Consider the following 23,317-nt stretch of genomic DNA (forward strand, 5'->3'; position numbering starts at 1 on the left):
CGCTGTGGATCGGAGGCCGGTTTAGCCCGCTTGGCTAGACAGCTGGTTCATGGTGCAGAGCGAGGCCAACAACGTGGGTTCGATCCCCGTACTAGCTGAGGCTGGCCCCGCCTTCTCACCTTGCCCCTCGCCTGAGGTGTGGTGACCCTCAGTTAAATCACCCCCGGTCAGCTCTCCCCCTCAAAGGGGGAAGCAGCCTATGGTCATAGAACATAGAATAGTACAGCACAGTACAGGCCATTCAGCCCATGATGTTGTGCCGTCCATTTATCCGAATCTAAAATCATCCTAACCTACACCCCTTCAATTTACCGCTGTCCATGTGCCTGTCTCAGAGTCGCTTAAATGTCCCTAATAACTCTGACTCCACCACCTCTGCTGGCAGTGCATTCCACACACCCACCACTCTCTGTGTAACAAACCTACCTCTGACATCTCCCCTATACCTTCCTCCAATCACCTTAAAATTATGTCCCCTCGTGACAGCCATTTCCACCCTGGGGAACAGTCTCTGGCTATCCACTCTGTCCATGCCTCTCATCACCTTGTACACCTCTATCAAGTCACCTCTATTCCTTCTTCGCTCCAGTGAGAAAAGCCCTAGCTCCCTCAACCTTTCTTCATAAGACATGCCCTCCATTCCAGGCAGCATCCTGGTAAATCTCCTCTGTACCCTCTCCAAAGCATCCACATCCTTCCTATAATGAGGCGACCAGAACTGGACACAATATTCCAAGTGTGGTCTAACCAGGGTTTTATAAAGCTGCAGCAAAACCTCGCGGCTCTTATCTCATCTGAAACTGCTGGTGCTGTTTTATGCATTGGCGCGCATTGCCTAGTGCAGCAACATCTTGAACGTGACCTCTGCGATTGTGTCAGAAATACGCAAACTTTCGAACAAGGACCATATCTGGCTCTGAGCTGTGCCTGTTGATCCTGCTGCGGACCCCATGGCTATACCGCTCCGTACCTGATTGACCTCCTCTTCAGCTGTGCTTTGAAGATCAGTGGTGCCTTTTCCGGTGCACTCCGTCGCTGGAGCGACCTCGATCGCTTTTTCCAATGTACTCGCGGTCTCCACCGGAAGCCTCTTCTGGATATTAAGGTTATGGATCCCATAAACCAGCCGATCACAGAACATGTCACTAAGCGCAGTCCCGAACGTGCAGTGCTCAGCAGGTTGACGGCGCCTGGCAATGAAGGCTGAGATGGACTCTTCATGCTCCCTCACCACGGAGTTAAATTTATAACTTTGAAGGACAATCGAGGGCCTTGGGTTCTTTGACCAACTTAACTATCTGATCAAAGGTCTTTGAGTCGGGTCCCTCTGGGTTCCTAATTAGATTATACATCTGGGGCCCGTAAACTGTCAGAAGTATTACCTTCTGCTTGTCCTCGCCTTTGATCTTGTTTGCGGTAAAAAGGTAGTAGAACCGTTCGATGTACTACCTCCAATCCTCAACCCTTGGTCAAACGGTTCTAGTTCACCGAAACAAGCATTTTCACTCATGTTTCAATGGTTCCCGACTCTCTTTGCAGCTTCTTACCTTTTTAAACTTCTCCTTCCTCCCCCATTCAAACCACGACGAACTGCAGGCTGAGATCGAACCCTCCACCTCCCCGCCAATGTGGCGGCTCAGATCTCAATATAACAGGTCGAGTCACCTCAGCTCCGGGGTCCACCACGCCAGGGGTCCCGCTCCCAGGGCCTCGCGCAAACTCCCCACCAGCCGGGTCTTGTATGCTTCCACATGACAGGCCTCAAGCCGTCCATACGGACTGGCAAACCCGCCACCGCCAACCCCCCCCCCCCCCCCCAAGAGGCCACGCTATGCCGTCCAGCATTCACAGTATTTTGATTTTCTGTTTGTGTGGGTACATATTGCCAGTTGTCGTCGAGGTAGCTCTCACTGGAGCCTTTCCACCCGGGTTTGCTACCTCCCTCCTGCGGTTCTACGCTCGTTTCTCCTTCAAAGGGAGAAAGCCGAGAATTCCGGGTGTGGAAAATGGATCAATTGGAGATGGGGAAAGGACAGCGTTATGGGCGGTGATTGTGAGAGATGGGTGTGAGATGGCAATAAGATTAATGTGAGTATTGGTTGTCCAGATGGGAATTGAAGGAGGTGACTGCAGAGGGGAATGAGTGGAGTTGTAAGATGTGTAGGTCTTAGGAATCCCAATGCTGAGAATGTCAGAGTGCGGGTCTCGACAACTGGAGATGTTCACCTTTCCCGCCCTCCAGAGCTCACTGAACGTCTTGGGGGCACTATCTCCAGGTCTCTTCCTCAGCCACTTGCCTGCTTGGGCTGAGAGACTGGTCACATTGCTTCATTTCAATCCCTCAGGTCCTGCAGAACCTTGAGGCCAGAATGCATTTGCGATCTCAAACCCAGAATGTGGGGCAAGTGGAGAATCAACCTATTTTTGTCAACCCAACCACCCTGCGTTGACTGAGAACCCAGCAGCAGGATGCTGATGACTGTTATATTATATTGCCACTCCAGGTGCCATGTTATATTGCTGGGTTTAAAGTAATAAATGTTGTTACGACCTGTAGGTGATGTTGAAGAACACGCGAGTCTTTGAAGTAAACTGAAAGAATTTATTAAGTAACGATAAAACTAATAAATGAGTTTGACACTCCACTGAACTAACTCTTGCAATAAAGTCAGGATAACTAACTGTACAAACTGTATCTGAACTACAGCTGATGGCTAGGCTGTGACCTCACTCTGTTACACTGCTGCTATCTGGTAACTCTTGCATGGAAAAAGAGCTGAAAGAGCTGGGGCTTCTGGGAACTCAGTTATATAATGGAGCTAGTAATGCCCTCTAGTGGTAGTGCCACAGCTAGGTTTTGTGATTAATCCTTTAGTTACATGTCTGTCTACATATCATTACAATGACGTCGCTGAGTTAAAGAACCACAGTGCATTGCAAATAGTTTGCCAGTACCGGCCGCCCTGCTGCAAATGGGTCCAATTAGGTAAAATTTGACCCATTGAATTCCACCTTGTTACACACAGACTGGGGTTGATTAGCATCAGTCAAAAGTACATCCAAATCCAGACCACTGCTCTAGTTTCCCTGAAATAGTCGTGACGTGCCTGGCACAATACACGTGTCTGGGAAAATCGAATGACATTTACATCTGCAAGTACCACCAGGTAAAATCTATACAAGTTAACCAGCCATAGTTCAGAAGTTAAAGGATTTGAACAGCTTTGGGAATTCACCACTTCTCGCTGTCACTTTTCTTAATCCAGAACAGATAGTCAAAAGCATAATCAAAAGAACAAAACACAGCAGTCAGGATGTGTGCACCAACTTCTGATTTCAGAGGCTGACTGTTAGAGTGAGGTAAACCACACATGGAACTGCCGTGCAGTCCGGGTTAAAGTCAAACTTCCCATGAACAAATGCTCGGTTAGGGCAGCACGGTGGCCTAGTGGTTAGCACAGCTGCTTCACGGCGCCGAGGTCCCAGGTTCGATCCCGGCTCTGGGTCACTGTCCGTGTGGAGTTTGCTCATTCTCCCCGTGTCTGCGTGGGTTTCGCCCCCACAACCCAAGAATGTGCAGAGTAGGTGGATTGGCCACACTAAATTGTCCCTTAATTAGATAAAATAATTGGGTAATCTAAATTTAAAAAAAAAACAAATGCTCGGTTTGCTCAAATTATCTGAAACTATTTGGAAGGAACTGAAGATGGGTGTCACAGTGGTTAGCACTGCTGCCTCTCAGCGGCAGGGTCCTGGGTTCGATTCCAGCCTTGGGTCACTGTGCGGAGTCTGCATGTTCTCCCCGTGTCTGCGTAGGTTTCCTCCGGGTCCTCCGGTTTCCTCCCACAGTCCGAAGATGTGCAGGTTACGGGTATCGAGCCTGGGTGTGGGTGGGGTGCTCCTCTGAAGGGTACGGTGCAGACTCGATGGGCTGAATGGCCTCCTTTCGCACTGTAGGGATTCTATGATTGAACTAGTCCAGGAAAATAAGCAAAAAGGATGTTAAAGATGGAAAGGTTTCTGATTCATCTCCATTTCTAAATGACAATGGAATCTACAGATTCTCAGAAGTCACACATTCTTTACAAAAGTCAATCAACGAGAAATAATGCCTTAATAAGACTTTGTGAATACAGAAAAAAGTAACACTCACCACCCAGATCATATGGACACTGAACAATCATTAAACTTGTAGTGTTTGTGGTTGTCTGTTTCTTTAAGACATTACAGGCGAAAAGAATCGCCTGACTTGAGGGACCAATGGTAACCAAGGGTGAGTGATCATTCTAGAGGGTGGAGTCCTCTCTTGGGCAGAATTCATCTGGAAGACATGAAATAAACATGTATGGGCTGGAGTGGCAGCTCTGTGCTACTCCATGGCAATCCTGCACTGCATACCTCCTGTGCCCAGTTACTGTTTATTAGTAAACACTTTCTTGTTCCGAATGAAGTTTGAAGACTTTTGACAAAGCCATAATTGTGCCACAATACAGAACAAAACAAGATTTTTAAAAAATAATAATTTATGGGATGTGGGCGTCGCTGGTTAGGCCAGCATTTATTGCCCATCCCTAGTTGCCCTTCAGAAGGTGATGGTGAGCTGCCTTCTTGAACCGCTGCAGTCCTTCAGGTGTAGGTACACCCACTATGCTGTTAGGGAGAGAGTTCCAGGATTTTCTTTCCCCAGCAACAATATTTCCACTTGGAGGAGAACCAGTTGGTGGTGTTCCCAGGTATTTGCTGCTCTTGTCCTTCTAGATGGTAGTGGTCGTGGGTTTGGAAGGTGTTGCTTAAGGAACCTTGGTGCTGTGCATCTTGTAGATGGTACATGGTGTTGTCACTGTTTGTCGGTGGTGGAGGGGTTGAATGTTTGTGGAAGGGGGAGCATTCAAGCGGGGCTGCTTTGTCCTGGATAGTGTTGAGCTTCTTGAGTATTGTTGGAGCTGGAGTCATCCAGGCAAGTGGAGAGTATTCCATTACACTCCTGACTTGTGCCTTGTAGATGGTGGACAGGCTATGGGGGGGGTCAGGATGTTGGGTTACTTGCCGTAGGATTTCTAGCCTTTGACCTGCCCTGGTAGCCACAGTATTAATGTGGCTAGTCCAGTTCAGTTTCTGATCAATGGTAACCCCCAGGATGTTGATTGTGGGGGATTTAGCGATGGTGATGCCATTGAATGTCAATGGGTGGTGGTTAGTTCCTCTCTTGCCTGGCACTTGTGTGGCACGAATGTAACTTGCCACATGTCACTTGGAGCAGCACGGTAGCACAAGTGGATAGCACTGCGGCTTCACAGCGTCAGGGTCCCAGGTTCGATTCCCGGCTTGGGTCACTGTCTGTGCGGAGTCTGCACGCTTTCCCCGTGTGTGCGTGGGTTTCCTCCGGGTGCTCCGGTTTCCTCCCACAGTCCAAAGACGTGCAGGTTAGGTGGATTGGCCATGATAAATTGCCCTTAGTGACCAAAAAGGTTAGTTGGGGTTACGGGGATAGGGTGGAAGTGAGGGCTTAAGTGGGTCGGTGCAGACTCGATGGGCCAAATGGCCTCCTTCTGCACTGTATGTTCTGTGTCGGCCCAAGCCTAGATATTGACCAGGTCTTGTTGCATTTGGACATGGTCTGCTTCATTATCCAAGGAGTCATGAATGGTGCTGAACATTGTGCAGTCATCCACAAACATCCCCACTTCTGACCTTATGATGGAAGGGGGGCCATTGATGAAGCAACTGATGATGGTGGGGCCGAGGACACTACCCTGAGGAACTCCTGCAGTGATATCCTGGAGCTGAGATGTTGAGATGTAAACACAAAATACAATGCAACAGATTAACTGCAGTGAAAACCAATCGAAGAATGAAATTCATCACACTATCAGCATCAACTGCTGGAAATCCACCAGAACGAACAATAAAAAACCTGCTCGTAGGAAAGCAGTGACTCAGAGCTGGAAGTGAAGCACTGAAGGACCACTTCTCCCAGAAATGCACTGATTCAGAAAGTTTGTTTGATACTTTTTTTTAAATTGTTCAAATGCTGGCTAACATTCAGAAATAAAACAGTGTGTGGCAAATGAGCCTCTGAATGACAATATAATTACCGAATTATTGTTATTGAACCAATTAATTTTTGTTCAGTCAGAAATGTTTAAGGGGTCGATATGGGCTGAAAGTGAGGGTTGTGTGGGCGGGCGGTGCACTCAATCAGATCGCAAATTGTCCAGGTCTGCGCAGCAAGAGAGCGGGCAGATTTCAACCCCGTGGGAAGTGACAGATGATAGGGCAGTGGGATGCCGGGCAGCATTTCAAGTGCACAATCTAACACTGCAAACAGGAACAGACAGTTGGAAAATGCGCAATGAGAAAACATGAAAAAAATGATGAATAGCTTTTGTGGCGTTAAAGAGGAATACATGTGGGATGGTAAAGGAGCTGCCTCTGACATGGCAACATGATTGGGGCTGGGAAGCATCTTAAACAACAAATGGCATGGAGATTCAAAAATATCCCTGATATCAATCAGTTTCATTGGATTGTACATTAATTAGAATATATTTGAGTAAACATGATATCAAGAAGATTAAAGAAGATTCTTATTCAAACTGTGTTTAGTTGTTGAGACAGGACAGTTAAATCAACTAATTGTTCAGACTTTTACCCAATAGCATTGATCTTAAATTAAAGCATTATATGCTGAGGAGAAATGAACAATTGGCCACGTTTAATTGGTATCAGACTGAAATATTTGCCACATATTCTCTAGCTACAAAAAAAACCTGCTTTCCTCATTATTACTCATCTGGATCACTTGCTGAAAATTGACAAATAATATTAATCTTTATTGTTGTCACACGTAGGCTTACATTAACACTGCGGTGAAGTTACTGTGAAAATCCCCTAGTCGCCACACTCCGGCGCTAGTTCGGGTACACTGAGGGAGAATTCAGAATGTCCAATTCACCTAACAGCACGTCTTTCAATACTTGTGGGAGGAAACCGGAGCACCCGGAAGAACCCCACGCAGATATAGGGAGAACGTGCAGACTTCGCACAGACAGTGACCCAAACCAGGAATCGAACCCGGGACCCTGGCGCTGTGAAGCAACAGTGCTAACCACTGTGCCACCGTGCCGCCCTAGTGTGCATTGAGATCGCAAATGCAACATTTTGCTTTCGGAAGCTCGATTGTTATAAACAGGCATCAATTCTAAAAGTAGCAACAGGTTAATTTTGAGAGGCAAAGATTGTCTGAATCTTGTTTACACCGCAGGCCTGTGGAGATCACATTCACTTTGGATCAGGATCACCCTAATTGAATGTCTTCTGAGAGCATTTGTACCGAGGGCAGACCATATTGTATTCAGGAGGTCAAGCAACATTGAATTAACTGAGTCCAATGCTTCTGATGAGTTGGTTACAAGAGTTGGTAGAAATTACTGTCGAGCATTTAAATAAGTTGCATCCAAACTTCCAGTTTTCAATACAGGCCAGTCTAAGATTCAGTTTTAATTGTGAAATATATCCTGTATTTGCACATTTAAAGCGTATGGCTAAATCCTGAATAAGATTTCAAAGTTAAGCCATATCAGTATCATTAAAGGATATTCACATTTTGGATATAAATCGGTAAGAATTGAATCATACGTATTCTATTTTGCTGTCAATGCTGTATTCTACCACGTTGGAGTGAGTGGTGGAGGGTTAAATCGGTATTTCAATTGCAGTTGTTAATTATCTTCACACATTCTGTTTTCCCTTTGAGGAATAGTGGGGGAGAATTATCAGGCTGATTGTCAAACCGTTGAAACACATCACAGACAATGTGACACACAAGCCCTGGATTGGGGCTTGAAACCAGAGTTTCTAGCTCAGTATGTCGTGCTCAGAGGCAGGGGCTGTACCGACTCGATCACAAGACCTCCCTCTAATTGCTATTGTGGGAAGACGGAAGTGATTCATGTTACAAATGGAAGGAGGCTGGGTAACAATGCAATGACTGTAGCAGGGAAGTCTCTGAATCACATTATCTCACTAAAACCCTCTTTTAGTTCTGGTAGGTAAACTTGTGCTGGTAACAGATTGCTGACAGACTGGGTTAAAATGGAACTCCTGCAGGGTAGCACGGTGGCGGAGTGGTTAGCATTGCGGTCTCACGGCGCCGAGGTCCTAGGTTCGATCCCGGCTCTGGGTCACTCTGTGTGGAGTTTGCACATTCTCCCAGTGTTTGCGTGGGTTTCACCCCCACAACCCAAGGATGTGCAGGCTAGGTGGATTGGCCACGATAAATTGCCCCTTAATTGGATAAAATGAATTGGCTACACTAATTTTTTTTTTAATGGAACTCTTGCAACATTAGTTCTGCTGCTTCAGGTTTAATCATTTTAAATCACAAAGTACTGCTACGTTCCTGATCAATGCATGGCAACTTCAGAGCAGCACAGTGGTTAGCACTGCTGCCTTACAGCACCAGGGACCCGGGTTTGATTCTGGCCACGGGTGACTACCTGAGTGGAGTTTGCATCTTCTCCTCGTGGAGTCTGCGTGGGTTTCCTCTGCTGGGTGCTCCAGCTTCCTCCCACATTCCAAAGATATGCCGGTCAGGTGGGGTTGTGGGGATCGAGCGGGAGTGTTGGCCTGGGTAGGGAGTTCTTTCAGAGGGCCGGTGTGGACTCGATGGGCCAAATGGCCTCCTTCTGCACTCTGTGATTCTATGAACTCTATAATTATCTTGGATCTAGACCTATAAAACTCTATTCTGCATCTGAAGCTGGTGCTGTAGCTTGGTGAAGTTTAGTCCTTTGTTGCCTGTCTGCTCCCTCCCTTTCTTCCCTCATTCCATTCTGTCCCTTGTAAGAGATTAAAGGTCAGAAATTGGATACACTAGCAACTGTTTAACATGGATCAATCACATAGGCACATATAAAAGAACAACTTTTTCAATAAACCCTCACCTTTTGTATGAACAGAAACAATAAACCAAGGGTGCTGTTGTTTATCAAAAATTAGTTATAGGGACTATTGCCATTGCAGTACCTATTGTACTGATATCTCATGTGATCAGGTTGCCCAATCAGGGTCTTCTGTAGGCTTAGCATAACTATTGTGTAATGACACGAAGCACCGCACAGGTTAATCTCATTTTTAAAAAAAAGTGCTGTTCATCCATAATATCTTCTAATCCCGAGGAAATCATTTCTCCAGAGATACCGACTTACTATTTCCAGTCCTTTTTTGTTGTTGGTAATTTCAGCCGAAATTATTTCTCGCAGTCTATCTCACATATGCCTCCTCAATGCTGACTTATTGATTCTGTCTTCAGAGCAAGCCAGATCTCTGCTCTCCTGCAGGACTCGGAGGCAGTGTGATACTTTGAGCTGATCTATAATCTAGGTTTGAACAGGTCGTTGGATATGGGCAGAACTCTCGTGTGAATTACTGTACTTTGTGGGCTGCAGGCCCCTGCATCAAGAATCTATTTCTTGAAAGCTAACATATATTTAAAAAGGAAGATTCTACAAGGTTATCATTTTCTATGACAAAAAGAAAATGTTACTCCTTGTGTTGCACCGTTGCTGTATTTCACCCAGTGGAAAAATCTTATTACATAGAATCATAGAATTTACAGTGCAGAAGGAGGCCATTCGGCCCATCGAGTCTGCACTGGCCCTTGGAAAGAGCATCCTACCCAAGGTCAACAACTCCACCCTATCCCCATAACCCAGTAACCCCACCCAACACTAAGGGCAATTTTGGACACGAAGGGCAATTTAGCGTGGCCAATCCACCTAACCTGCACATCTTTGGACTGTGGTAGGAAACCGGAGCACCCGGAGGAAACCCACGCACGCACGGGGAGGATGTGCAGACTCCACACAGACAGTGACCCAAGCCGGAATCGAACCTGGGGCCCAGGAGCTGTGAAGCAATTGTGCTATCCACAAGGCTACCGTGCTGCCCATATTTTGTGTTGTGTAGTATGTAAATTGTCTTTACAGAACATTAATACACACTCTGTTTTAATAGAACGTGTGTCGATGCTGTTTTGAATATATTAATGCACTCCACCTCATATTCTGCCTTCAGATGTTGAGTTCAATAAAATCAAACTTTGACTCAATCACCAGAGGCTGACGCTGTCAATCCACATTTCTTTTGTGCAGCTGCACCAACAGCAGGATCTGGGATATGGTCCAAATCAGGAATTGCAATATGAATGATGCTAAATAGTCTCTTTAGTGAAATAACAGTGGGCTACAAGTCTCATCTTTTTGCTTTGCACAGCTGTGAGATGCAGTTAGTTCTGATTAAAATTTGGTTTCAGATATATTTTGAATAATGCAAATTCTGTGTCAATGCAAATGGTGCCAGTGGCCAGCCCCCCTTCACCCAACAGAACGTAAGTACAAGATGGGCCATTTACTCTTGCCCATTTTGTTCATGTGCAATAACATTGCAAATGCCTTGGGTACTTTTGTTGAAATTATCAAAGACCATAAGACATAGGAGCAGAATTAGGCCACTCGGCCCATCGAGTCTGCTCCGCCATTCAATCATGGCTGATACTTTTCTAATCCCCATTCTCCTGCCTTCTCCCCATAACCCCTGATCCCCTTATTAATCAAGAACCTATCTATCTCTGTCTTAAAGATGCTCAGTGATTTGGCCTCCACAGCCTTCTGCGGCAAAGTGTTCCACAGATTCACCACCCTCTGGCTGAAAAGGTTCCTCCTCATCTCAGTTTTAAAGGATCGTCCCTTTAGTCTGAGATGGTGTCCTCTGGTTCTAGTTTTTCCTACAAGTGGAAACATCCTCTCCACGTCCACTCTATCCAGGCCTCGCAGTATCCTGTAAGTTTCAATAAGATCCCCCCACATCCTCCTAACACATCCCCCCACATCTCTTTGTTCTTTTAGAGGGATGCAGCACAAGGAAGTGCTGAGGGTTTTGGCAAAGGTTGGTATCATGACCGGTACAGGCTTGGAGGGCCGAAGGGCCTGTTCCTGTGCTGGATTGTTCTTTGGGTTTGGACGCAAGTACGGGGACTGGATCTTCCTTCCTTCCTGATGTCGGGTCCCTTGCTTAGACATTGAGTGCCATGGAACGTGAGAGTGCCTTCCCACGGGAGCTTGTAACCAACTCTGCATGTGTTTGTTTGTCCTGCTTGCTGCATGGTGGGCATCCTGCCTGCTTCTGGGTTAATATCAGCGGTAGCAAGATGGGGCTTTAAGTGGACATTAAGTGCCCACTTAAAGGCCTGAGTTGGCGGAGAGGTGAGTGGGCTTTCTACAGGCTTTCCTACCAGAGACACAATTGGGGTGGAGGCGCGACAGTAGCCATGTCCCGACCTGTCAGACAAATGATTAAATGCCCCCTGCTACCCACCTCGCCATGGACGAGGGGGCAAAATTCCACCCACCAATTTGCTGGAGACCTATCGAACAATTTTTCCGGTCAACACTTGCTTCCTAATTTTTCTTTACGTAAATTTATTTTCCCTGTTTTGTGGACTCTCGTGCACGTGTGTTTGTCACTTTGGATTACAGAAACATTTATGAATTGTGTTATATCGCCAGAGGAGGCTTTCAGTTGGTGACTCCCTGTTCTTGCCTGAAAATGAGTGGCCAGCAGTTGGACAAGGAGAGGGGAATTAGGCAGTCCAGCAGAGTTAGCTTTCAGGCTATCCTTCAAACAAGTGCCCAATACTCTTGCCTGAATCAGGTAGGGAGCTGGTTCTGCTAATTATGTTTCTACAGCTGTGGTGAGATCAATCAACCACAGCTGTTCATTGTATTAATGGCAAATGCTTTGATCCTCTTAACATCGCTTAATCTAATCCAAATTACGAATCAAGCATTGACAGGCACATCAAATAAAGAATAACAACTTATAACGTGGTAAAACTGTAAGTCAAATAAAGCTAGCACTCCCCTTCAAGCCGTGTAAGCAGACTCCTGCTGAGCTGAGTCCATTATCCACTCTTGAAGTTCAGCCAAACATTCATAATGAGGCCACCTGGCAACTTTATTAACAGAAGCAGTTTGAACAGATGGCCAGACATCTTTATTTTCGGATGGCATGATTATGAATGTTTGGTTGAACTCCGAAAGTGGCTACTGGACTCAGCTCACCAGGTTTGCATAGCTTGAAGGAAAGTTCTAGACTTGACTTCTTGATAGCTTTACAGGGTTGTAATAAGTTTTTCTTTCTATAATAACATTGCAATGCCTGTTTGATTATTTGGAAAAGGTCAAAAGGATTAAAGCTTTCCGTATCGATACGAGGAAAGACCATGGTTGATTGGTGCTTCTTTCTAGTCTGAGATTTTGTCCTTCAGACATGGGCACTTGACAGGTGCGAAACATGCTCCCGGCCGTGATCTGCCATTGAGCGCAGTCTGACACTGGATGACCAATTAGTGGTCAACTAGCACTGGAAAAGACTGAGTGCTGCCGTGGAGGGCAGGAAGAGGGCAGCAGAGAGAAACAGGAGGGTGCAGGCTGGCACTTCCACTGTGTCCCCACAGGGGACATCCTGTCCTGGGTTGAGTTTACAGATTAAAAGGCTGCCTTGCCTGCCAGTCCCTAAAGCATATAGGCAATGTAAAATTCAATGTAAATCATTTAAATTGGCTCCTTGATTGTCAGCAGGCAGGCTTTGAATCTCGCGCCCACCAGTCGACCGAAATATCACGCAAAGTGCACGATAATATCGTCTCGTGTGATTTCATGCGGGTCTGGTATGCGCCTGCACATAATACTCTTGCCTATGAGATTGTAAGATTAGCAGTTATTTTACAAAGGAGGGGTTTCAAAGCCCCTTTGCTAATTGGGTCAGTTTCAGGAGCATTTCAAGGGCTTGCCAGACTTGCCAATGTTGCGTTGGTTCTGTTCATAGTCGCTACTTGAAGAATGGGAATGGAGGATGCTTGGGGCATGAATGAGGCATGGGGGTAATGGAAGGCGTGTGGTAAGGCAAGGGGGTGCGGAGGATGTAAGTAAGTGATACAAGGGGACATGGGGTGAGGGAGGGTGTGGCATGAAGATGTGAGGGCTCTGGAGCCTAACAACCAAGTAGAGGACTGTGTTGCTATATTAGAGGACTGAGGTGGGCTTTCTAACCAGCCGCCTTAGCACCTGCACGACTCCTTCATTGCCCTGGAGCTGCTGAGGGAGTTGGTTGACACGAACCTTGCCCACCAATGTCTCACAGAGATGTAACTACCATGGGGAGTGGGAGCATGTAATGGGTTTTAGATTGCAAAGTCAGAAAATGGTCCAAATTGCATTCCTGACGCAGATGGGAAGATCAAACCGAATATCCTTGCTGCCTGCAACTCTCCAGCATAACAACGAAGCTAGTGGGCGGGCACCCAATGCATAGTTCCCCATTCATCACATTCAGATTCCGAGGTATGTGCGGAAAAGACCCCCTGCGAGTCACTTCCAATTGAACTGGAGAGGAGCATCGGAAATCACAATTCCATCATCACAAATTATTTCTCAATGTACACATTGAAGCTCATGGCAGTAAAGATCGCAGGGAGTTTCAGCCTCACAACAGCCATTAAGATCTCTGAGTGCCGCATGTAAATACTAACCACAGCATGTCCATTCTGACCCTCCCGCAGGAATCCTCTCAATCTTTGTTGGAATTGAAAGATGAATGTGTCATGAACATCACAGCACATACACACATACATAATGATAGACAGAGCAACGGACCAATTAGCACACATAACACGACAGCCAATCACAGACAAGAGCATACACAGTACAGAACAAGAAACACAACACTTCCTGGGCAGTCCATCAGGAGACGGCACAGGGCAATGACCTCCAAGCCAGACACTCAGACAGTCACCACGTGCTGAGTACCAAGTTTGTTATATAAATAGTTTAAAGGAATAAAACTGCGTTGTACCAATCGCAACCGTGTTGGTTCGTCTGTATCTCAGAGCACCCAACACTTCATGGTACCAGAAGTGAATCAAAACCTACCCACAAATCTGCCATCCTGCGCCATGGACACCGTCAACACACCGCAGCCGTTGCAAGTCGCTGGGAACCTTGGCATTAATTGGACGCTGTTCAAGCAGCGCTTCGAACTCTTTATGGAAGCCAACGAAAAACAGGGCACCTCGGACAAAAGGAAGATCGCCATCCTCCTCACCACCGCAGGTCAGCACGCCATCCATGTATACAACTCCCTGGTGTTCGCGGAAGGCGAGGACAAATCTAAATATGACACGGTCCTCCTCAAGCTCGACCAACACTTCAACGTTGAGGTCAACGAGAGCTTTGAGAGGTATGTCTTCCAGCAGCGCCTGCAAGGTAAGGATGAGCTCTTTCAGTCCTTCCTGACACATCTCCGCATACTCGCGCAGTCCTGCGGTTACGTCACCACCTCAGAGTCCATGATCCGGGACCAGATCGTTTTTGGGGTTGCCTCTGGCAGCCTACGCCAGCAGCTTCTAAAAATAAAAGGCCTGATCTTAGCATCTGCAGTTGAAGCCTGTGTCCTGCACGAGAAGGCGACTAGCCGCTATGCCCAATTTTAGGTGACCGAATCGGCGCGGAGGGGGTCCTACGCGACCGGATCGGCGAGCCAGGTGCCCCACGAGGCCGAACGGGTCCAGGCGATCGAGTTTCTCCCGGCCCACGGCCCGGACGAGGGCGGCCGTTTGACGCGCTTTTCGAGGCCTCCCGCGCTTGTGCACGCCAAAACCTACGGCAATACTGAGGGACGTGATGCGCAGGCGCGCTCGACGCAAGACCGAACTGCGCATGCGCAGTGGAGTAACGAACGCCATGACGTCACGACGTGCAGCAACTGTGGAGCTGCACATTTAAAAGGGCGATGTCCTGCAAAAACCCGACAATGCCTACGCTGTGGCAAGGTGGGCCACTACGCTGCCTACTGTCGAGCGGCTCAACCTGTTGATCTTCCGCATCTCTGACAACCTCGCAGGAACGTGCGGACCATTCAGCCTCCACATTACGACATCCAAACCGATGACACAGATGACTAAGACGCCTTCCGGGTTGCGGTCATTGATGGGAACCGGGTCAACACAATCAATCCGGGTGATGAATGGTGTGCCACCCTGACAGTCAACCCGAATTCGCCGCCCACCTACTAGACTGGACTTATGAGACTGTTTACATGTTGAACTCATGCAACCACTGTTTTAACATGTCTATGTTCTTCTCGTTACAGGCATTCGTTTTATCGTTCCACATTTCCACGGTTTTCTTTTTTGTTATGGTACAACCTCATTAGTATGTCACACCCGACATCGCCCCTTGTATATAGTTAAGCCCCATGTACATGCTGTAAATATTACACACACACACATTTAGCTGCACTCAGTACACATTTCTATTTATAACCACGTAGGCACATAATCTTGTAAAAAAGGGGGGATGTCATGATATTCAAGTGAACATCACAGCACGTACACACATACATAATGATAGACAGAGCAACGGACCAATTAACACACGTAACGCAACAGCCAATCACAGACAAGAGCATACACAGTACAAAACAAGAAACACAACACTTCCTGGGCAGTCCATCAGGAGACGGCACAGGGCAAGGACCTCAAAGCCAGACACTCACACACTCACCATGTGCTGAGTATCAAGTTTGTTATATAAATAGTTTAAAGGAATAAAACTGCGTTGTACCAATCGCAACCGTGTTGGTTACGACCAATGGGCAGTCAAGACACCCAGAGGTGACACTACCACAAGGTGGCGACCCATATAAAAGGACAGGGCACACATGCTCTTTCTCTTTCCATAGGCGACACTCCGGGAGACAAGGGCAGATCAGGAAGCATCACACCCACCGCATGGATTAGAGCAGACTGGTTAGTTAGATTGAGTTACCATAGCAAGATCAGCAGGAGAGTCAAACTCAAGTAGGAGAATTGTTAACTGTTCAATAAATGTGTTAAACCTATCTCCAAGTCTGAACCTTCCTTTGTCAGAGTATACATCAAGGAAGCAGCTTATGCTACGTGAAGAAGCTTAACACAACACCCAGGTGTGGGCTGGGAGTGGGAGACCCTTCGGGGAGGTGTAAATAGTAAGGAGAATAAATCAAAACCTTTCTACTGTCATCGCTTCTGAATGGTCGCTTGCCTGGGACTTTCCAGTTCCCTTCATTAATTTATTTTAAATTTTTAAAATTTATTTTATTTTATAAATTTAGAGTACCCAATTAATCTTTTCCAATTCAGGGGCAATTTAGCATCAGCAATCCACCTACCCTGCACATCTTTGGGTTGTGGGGGCGAAACCCACGCAGACACGGGGAGAATGTGCAAACTCCACACGGACAGTGACCCAGAGCCGGGATCGAACCTGGGACCTCGGCGCCGTGAGGCAGCAGGGCTAACCCACTGTGCTGCCCTTTCCAATTCCCGTTATGCTTCCTTCTTGCCAATTGGCTATTTTCTACTTTCAGTATTCACCAGTTATATTTGGCAAAAACCTTTCTCCCGGTTCCGTGCCGCCGTGGATGATATTGAACAGAAGCAACAAGGAGAGGCAGAGAGAGCAAGAGAAAGAAAAAAAAAAACAGGGAGGCAGGAGAACGGGGGGAAAGCAGTCAAGGAGGGAGGGGGAGGAAGAAAAGAAGAGGCGATGGACAATTCTGAGCAAGAGATGTGTTTTACAGACACAATAGTGCTGGGACCTTACCTGAAGGGTTCTAAATGGTTATCAGTTTCTGGGGGGGGGGGGGGGTGGGGGGGAGGATCTGCGAGGGGGGTATGGTGAGCATGGCCTGAAAAGTTGAGCCAGCTGAAAATCCCCCAGTTTTTCCACACAATACTTGAGGTAAATCTACCATGAGGATTGTTAAAGTCACTAGGATTGAGCAAAGTGCCAAGAGCGGGAGAAACAAAGAAACCGTGGAACCCCTGGAGGAGTCCAGGAATCTGCTGCAGTTATACAAGCTTCCCACCCAATGATTTACTTACAGCAGCGGTTCCCAAACCCCTGGCACTCCTCCAGGGTGGGTCCGGCCAGGACTCGAGAGGAGCCAGGGCAGCGAGGGCCCCAGAGGAGTGTGAGTGGGGGTGGGTGAGAGTGTGGATGTGGCTCACAGTGTGGGTGTGGGTGAGAGTAGGCAAGGGTGAGAATGGGTGAGAATGAGGGTGGTTGAGGGTGAGAGTGGGTGAGAGTGGGTGAGGGTGATTCTGCATGCGGGACATAACCGTCTGATTCGTTAACTGCAGGGTTTCAAGTGGAAACAAGCACACTGAGCAATCATTAGCAAACATTCCTGTTTCTGACCTTTCAATGGAGGGTAGGTTATTGATGAAGCAGCTGAAGATGATTGGGGCAAGTCACTACATTCATACAAACATATGTAAATGTTAGAACCTGTCCGGGTCCTATTTGCTGGGGACAATTGGTTATCCCAGGGTTCTTGGGGAATATGAGTTCCCCCAATGAGGGAGGGGGTGGGGCAATCAGTAGTTGCAGTTGTATAAATAGAGCTGGCTAGTGTGGTATCAGCTGGGGAGAGGGAACCGGTCAGGAACCGCTGGATCATTGTAAATAAATTACTTTCTGTTTGACTCTATAAACTCGTGCTGGACTCTTCGTGGCCCTCACAAAAGTAAATACGAACATACATTTGAATTCTAAGCAGAAAGAGGCCATTCGGCCCTTCGAACCTGCTCCGTTATTCAATAAAATCATGGCTGATCTGTTTGTAACCTTAACCTCACATTCCCGCCTACCCCTGATAACCATTCACCCCCTCCCCTCCCACCCCCACCCTCCCCCCCATTAATCAAGAATCTGCTTTCAAAATATCTGAAGACTCTGCTTCCACTGCCTTTTCAGGAGGAGGGTTCTGGAGACTCACTCCCTTGCGGAGGAACTTCCACAGCGATGTCCTGGGGCAGAGATGATTTGCCTCCTACAACCACAACCATCTTCCTTTGCGCCAGGTGTGACTCCAACCGACATTTCCCATCCTGCTTCCCGTTGACTCCAGTTTTGCTCGAGCTCCTTGATGCCACACTGGGGTCACATGCCGCCCTGACGTCAAGGGGCAGCTATTCCCATCCCACCTCTGGAGTTCAGCTGCTGCCCGGTTTAGGACTTCCTGGCAAGTGGAATATTGTGGCATCAGCGATTAGAACCATATTTGCCTAAGGGAACCCCCCCCCCCCTTTGCAAGCAGGGCAGCACGGTAGCACAAGTGGATAGCACTGTGGCTTCACAGCGCCAGGGCCCCAGGTTCGATTCCCCGCTGGGTCACTGTCTGTGCGGAGTCTGCACGTTCTCCCCGTGTCTGTGTGGGTTTCCTCCGGGTGCTCCGGTTTCCTCCCACAGTCCAAAGACGTGCAGGTTAGGTGGATTGGCCATGATAAATTGCCCTTATTGTCCAAAAAGGTTAGGAGGGGTAAGTGGGTTATGGGGATAGGGTGGGAGTGAGGGCTTAAGTGGGACGGTGCAGACTCGATGGGCTGAATGGCCTCCTTCTGCACTGTTTGTTCTGTGTCTTATGAGCACAGCATCCACTGGGCACCTGTGTCAGCCTTTAGCCACAATAACCCCTATTTTACTCTCATTGTACAGCCAAAAGAGGTTCACATACACGGCAGAGGCAATGGCCCTGATAATTATTTGGATGGGATTTTGAAAGGAAGAGGCTGGGAGTTCAGGTGGGGAACACTGTGGAGTCTTACCCCCACCCATAATATGTGTGGTTATTTTTTTGACAGGGTTCCTGCCTGGGAGCCAATCTGATTGACAGGCTAGGCTCCCTGTTGAGCAACAAAGAGGTGGCCACCCAGGAGAAGAGAGGTTTCCTGTTCCTCGGGTAGAAATCGTGAGGCCAATTAGAAAGCTTTATTTGCAGGGCAGCACGGTGGCGCAGGGGTTAGCACTGCAGCCTCACGGCGCCGAGGTCCCAGGTTCGATCCCGGCTCTGGGTCACTCTCCGTGTAGAGTTTGCACATTCTCCCCGTGTCTGCGTGGGTTTCCTCCGGGTGCTCCGGTTTCCTCCCACAGTCCAAAGATGTGCGGGTTGGGTGAATTGGCTAATGATAAATTGCCCTTAATGTCAAATTGCCCTTGGTGTTGGGTGGAGGTGTTGAGTTTGGGTAGGGTGCTCTTTCCAAGAGCTGGTGCAGACTCAAAGGGCCGAATGGCCTCCTTCTGCACTGTAAATTCAATGATAATCTATGATTAATCTAGGACAAAGGTTCGGCACAACATCGTGGGCCGAAGGGCCTGTTCTGTGCTGTATTTTCTATGTTCTATGTTCTATGTTCTAACCCAAAAGATGTGCAAGCTAGGTGGATTGGCCGCACTAAATTGCCTCTTAATTGGAAAAAATAATGAATTTGGTACTCTAAAATTTTTTTTAAAAAAATAAAGCTTTGTTTGCATAGCTGGGAGGTGATCATGGGGCATTGGGTCGAAGTTGCAATCAGAGTTCGGGGGATCCGGGGTGGAGGGGGGGGGGTGATTGCAGGGGTGATCCGATTGTGAAAAGGAGTTCTATAACTGGTGGCATTTCAATAATTGGGAATGGGATACAATAAAGTGGAGTAGCAAATAGATTTGCATGGTGGGCTGAGGGGTACACTCCGACTCTCTTGGCCCACAAGCAGGTGCTGGAAAAGTACTTCTCCCTTCCATGCCTCGTCCTGAAGCCTGGGAAGCCAAGCATCCAATGTTAAAGCTGGAGGTGAGGTGAAAATGATGCATGCGACTTTATTAAATTATTTAAATGAGAAACCTGTCTCCTGAGTGCGGGTTGGAAGCCCACCTATGTTAAAACCGAACGTTGGCAGGTTCAAGGCTGTTTGGATTTGGGATAGAGGTTTCCAACATTTTTACATCCCAACGCAAACCAACCCGCGTTCACTGGTTAAAGTTACCACTGATGCATCCACATTGATCTGAATTAGAATCACCCCTTAAACCATGGGCAGCCCAGTGATCAGCACTGCTGCCTCACAGCGCGAGGGACCCAGGTTCGATTCCGGCCTCGGGTGACTGGCTGCGAGGAGTTTTCACTTTCTCCCCGTGCCTGCGTGGGTTTCCTCCGGGTGCTCCGGTTTCCTCCCACAGTCCAAAGATGCGCAGGTTAGGTGGATTGGCCACGCTAAATAGTGCCTTAGCGTCCAAAAGGTTAGGTGGGGTTACTGGGATAGGGCGGGGGATTGGGCCTCGGTAGGGCGCTCTTTCAGAGGGTAGGTGCAGACTTAATGGGCCAATTGGCCTCCTTCTGCACTGCAGGGGTTCTATGATTGCTATTGGTCTAGACTGTTTACATGAGCAAAGCAATCTCTCTGTACAACCTGAGACAAGCAATGGAACCTGGCACAGTTATGGGGCGGAATGCCTTCCTACTCGGAGAATAACAATTTAATGGACCACACCATTTGTTGAAAGAAAGGTTCACTTGCTGCATAATTAAAGAGATTATAGGCAGTAAATATTAAAGTGAATCAGCGACAGAGCTGAACCAAGGGCCTAATCTACCCTTTAATGAATTAGAACTAGAAGTACCGCTTCAAGCAGTGGGCCATAAATGTTAATGTTGCTTGCTGCTCCAGAACCGCCCCCCCCGTACAGGAGAGGACTGTCTAAGAAGAGGTGCCGCCCGTTATGAATGCTAATCGCACCCGACCATGTACATGGAGGCAGGAACACAACAAGCAAACGTGTCAGGTCTGGTCACTTTCCCAGGCAAATAACAAGCTAATGTATGAGCTCCACACAGAAGCGTTTCTAATCAACCTGCCACACAATGATAATGCACGCAAAGATCCCATCGCTACACCTCTTTCACTTCTTGACACATGCAGAATTCAACATTGCGCACTTTCCACTTGTGAAAAAACCTGGCAGTCTTGTACATTTCCATGTTTAAAGGTGTCCCCGAAAGTCCTCCAGCAAAGTTTGGTTTCATGATGCTCATCTAACTTACTTGCACACTTGGGTGATTGCAAGGTTCAAACTTGGATGTGACAGTATGTGTTCTTGAGATATTCAAGATCTTAATATTATTCGCCTCCTCGTCGGACAAGGTTGCACACCACTGAAGATCTGTTCAATGTTTGAGTGTTTTTGAGGGGTAACTATGGAAACTGTTGCTATGGGAAGCATTAGGGAGGTGGGGCAGTGGGTGAACTAGGAGCTTTTCTTCAAGGTTAATATTATCCATGTCCAAATGTTTTTTTCTAAAGTCACTCATTCCCTCTCACGCTGACATACACTCAACACAATATGACGGCACTTTTTGTATTCCTGTGAAAATAATAGTTAAAGGACTACCTTTTTAACATAGGGTTTTTCCTCTGTTTCAGTCGGTATCATCCCCAAACCTGGGTGCAGATGAAGCCAGCACCCTCATTACTCACTTCACGTCTTGCCAACATTATCACATAAACAACCACCCATTTACACAGCCTGAAGAGGTAGCACTGGGTGAATCATACAGCAAGAGCTTTCTTCAACTATAGAGGCTGGAGATAGAGAGCTCAACGTGACCTGTATGAGAGAGGTTGGTGCCTGAGCAGAATTATTTTCCAGAATTATTTGATCCTCTTCACCATACCCCGCACTGGTAGGATGATACAGTGCAGCGGGAGGATACAGTGCAGTGGGAGGATACAGTGCAGCGGGATGATACAGTGCAGCGGGAGGATACAGTGCAGCGGGAGGATACAGTGCAGCGGGAGGATACAGTGCAGCGGGAGGATACAGTGCAGCGGGAGGTCATTTAGCCGATTGTGCTTATCGAGGATATTTCAAAGAACTGTCTGATTGCCCCCCTGCTCATTTTGCATACCCTCGCAAATCTTTCCACTTCAATATTTCTCCAATTCCGGGCCGGAATTCTCTGACTGTTCACCGGCGGCGGGAATCTCTGGTCCCGCTGGCACGCAACGCCACCCGTGGGTTTGCCGGAGGCTTGAGCGGCTTCAATGGGAATTCCCATCGACACCAGCGACGAGAGAATCCCATCACCCGCTCCGCGTCCCGCTGCCGGGGAACACGCGGTAAGGAGGCCAGAGAATCCCGCCCCACCCCTTTGAAAGATCCTCCTCCTCATTCCTGTACCATGCTCTGAAATGGGCGTTGCCAATCATGGACGTCCGTTGAATTGCTCCATGATGATGCTAGACAAAGTGCTGTGGTGGTTTGCTGTTGCCTTCTCCAATCTAGCTGACCAGGGAACCCTCCCGCTCTTTCGCTCCTGCCAAGAGGCATATCGGAAGGATTTACAGGTGGACAATCCACCTGTTTGGCCACATTGTGAAGGCATCTCCCTGACCATCAAGTCCTGAAGTTGGACTTGAACCCAGAGCTCCGCACCCAGAAGTAGGGAAGCTATCCACTGCCCCACAAGACTTTTGAAAGTTACTGTTGGTATTTCACTCAATCGCGGTGTGTCATTCATTAGACGGCAATGCATGAAGCTGGTGTTGTTTGTTTGGCCATCCTGAGAGAGCTGTTTCCACAGGGCCTGGCAGTCCGATCTGGAAATGAATATGGTAACTGTAGTAAAGGAAGGATTGGCAACCACCAGCCAGTATTTTATTCTGACTGGAAGCCTGTGTCCAGTGGGGTCCCACAGGGACCCTTGCTGTTTGCAGTTTATATATAAATGTTTTAGACTTCATCGTGGAAGGGTTGATCGGTAACTTTGCAGATGAAATGAAAATTGGTGGGTGGTAAATAGTGAGGAGGGGAGCCTTGCATTACAGGGGGATATCGACGGCGGGTCAGATGGGCTGGTCAGTGGCAAATGGAATTCAATCTGGATAAGTGTGAGGTGATGCACTTGGGCAGGACAAACAAGGCAAGGTGATACATGATAAACGACAGGGCCCTGGGAAGCACCGAGGATCAGAGGGACCTTGGTGTGCATGTACACCAGTCCCTTCAGGTAGCAGAGCAGGTGGATACTGTGGTTAAGAAGGCATGCGGTATACTTGCTTTTGTTAGCTGAGGCATAGGCAGGACGGCTATGCTGGAACGTTAGTGAGGCCACATTGTGTGCAGTTCTGGAATCCACATTATAGGAGGGATGCGATAACACTGGAAAGGCTGCAGAGGAGATTTGCCAGGCTGTTGCCTGGGCTGGAGAGTTTTAGCCTAGAAGAGAGATTGGGTAGAATCGGTTTGATTTCCTTGGAGTAGAGGAGACTGAGGGGGGACATGATTGAGATGTATAACATTATGAGGGGTATAGATAGAGTAGATAGAAAGAAACCTTTGCCTTTGGTGGAGGGATCAATGATGTGGGGGCAGAGATTTAAGGTGAGAGGCAGGAG

The 23,317-nt window shown here is 47.7% G+C and overlaps 1 long non-coding RNA gene across 1 annotated transcript; it reads right to left on the reverse strand.

The window, feature by feature from the left end:
• Window positions 1–2,615: 2,615 nt before the first annotated feature.
• Window positions 2,616–21,073, reverse strand: LOC140407070 (uncharacterized). Its single transcript, XR_011939427.1, has 3 exons — window positions 20,965–21,073; window positions 4,154–4,321; window positions 2,616–3,973 (listed from the first exon to the last, which is right to left on the reverse strand). It is a non-coding gene; the product is annotated as an uncharacterized lncRNA (long non-coding RNA).
• Window positions 21,074–23,317: the final 2,244 nt, after the last annotated feature.

Source organism: Scyliorhinus torazame, unplaced genomic scaffold (genome assembly GCF_047496885.1).
Source record: "Scyliorhinus torazame isolate Kashiwa2021f unplaced genomic scaffold, sScyTor2.1 scaffold_1145, whole genome shotgun sequence".
NCBI lineage: Eukaryota > Metazoa > Chordata > Chondrichthyes > Carcharhiniformes > Scyliorhinidae > Scyliorhinus > Scyliorhinus torazame.